Source organism: Muntiacus reevesi, chromosome 8 (genome assembly GCF_963930625.1).
Source record: "Muntiacus reevesi chromosome 8, mMunRee1.1, whole genome shotgun sequence".
Classification (NCBI taxonomy): Eukaryota; Metazoa; Chordata; class Mammalia; order Artiodactyla; family Cervidae; genus Muntiacus; species Muntiacus reevesi.
In genome coordinates, this window is record NC_089256.1 from 80,133,333 (window position 1) to 80,134,806 (window position 1,474).

General features: G+C 28.2%; 1 non-coding gene across 1 annotated transcript; it reads left to right on the forward strand.

Annotated features, from left to right (window-relative positions):
• The first annotated feature begins 1,033 nt into the window (after positions 1 to 1,033).
• On the forward strand, positions 1,034 to 1,137 carry LOC136173856 (U6 spliceosomal RNA). The gene has a single exon (XR_010664331.1). It is a non-coding gene; the product is annotated as a U6 spliceosomal RNA (small nuclear RNA).
• The last annotated feature ends 337 nt before the right edge of the window (positions 1,138 to 1,474 follow it).

Sequence of the window (1,474 nt, forward strand, 5' to 3'; positions counted from 1 at the left end):
GCCCTGGAATGTATATCAGAGCTAAACAAATCAACTGTCCTTTTTCCTGAGAATTTGACTAAGATCCAGCAAAAGCATAATTAAAACTTATTTCAAATCAATGGTAGAACATCTTAGGTCTACCTATAACACTAACTGAATTTCCCAGATTTTTCTTTTTAATTTCCTACTTTTACAAAACACAATTTGTCCATTAGCTTTGGATTATGGAGAATATACCAGAATACTTCCAATTTATCCCCAAGTGTGCTTATAATTTATAAATCTTAGATAGTGATACTTAGTATTATTACATTCAGAGCATTCCATTAAACTACTAGTTTTTTTGTTTTTTAAAATAACAAACTGTTTCATGCTAAACAGGATAAGACTTTACTTTCTTGTGAAAACAGATGAGCACATTAAAAGTAATATAGATGGGAAAAATAATTCCGTGAAGATAATAATCAAACGCTAAAGTGGTAACATGAGTAAAAGTTATCTTACAACAATGAATATTCCCAGGGATAAAGAAAGATATTTCATTAATGAATGAGTCAATTAATCAAGAAAATATAATAGTCCTAAATGTGTATACATTTAAACATAGCTTCGAAACACATGAGCAAAATTGACACAAGTGAAATTAGGAACAACAAATCCAAAATAACAGTTGGAGATTTCAACACCTCTTTTTAAGTAACTGATAGAATAAGTAAGCATAATTACTTAGTAAATATAGAAGATTTAAAGAATATCAGTTACTTTAATTGACATATGTATATTACTATAGTCAGCAAAGGTAGACTACACTCTGAAAGAACACAAGGGGTATTTATTATGCTAGAACATATACTGGCTGTAAAGCAACTCTCAACAAATTAAAATAGATTGAAACTATATACAATGTGAACTTTCTCCCCAAAGAAAATTAATTATTTCCCAATAACAAAAAACAGTAACTAAAAATATTGGAAAACTCCATAAATATGTATAAAGTAAGCAAACTCATCTAAACATGCCTATGTCAAAGAACTGACAAGTTAAATTAGAAGATACTTTGTGCTTTCTTTGGCACAAATTGGAATGATACAGAGAAAATTAGCAGGGTCCCTGTGTAAGGATGAAAATGCTTTGATTACATTGTAATAAAATATCATATCAACCAAAGCAATATATGGATGAAACTCTTGCTTTTGCATTTTCATATTAAAAAAAGAAATCCAAAATCCATTACCTAAGCTTATAGCTTAAGAGTTAAATTAAAATCTATTTGCTTAGAATTAATGACAATATAAATAATTTATATATATATATATATATAAAATGGCATTTTTTTCTTTTTTTCTTTTTAATCCTATATTTTTTAAAATTTAATTGAATAATAATTGCTTTAAAGTATTGTGTTGGTTTCTGTCAAACATGAACATGAACCAGCCATAAGTATAACTATGATCCCTCCCTCTTAAAATTACCTCCCACCTCCCTCCCCATC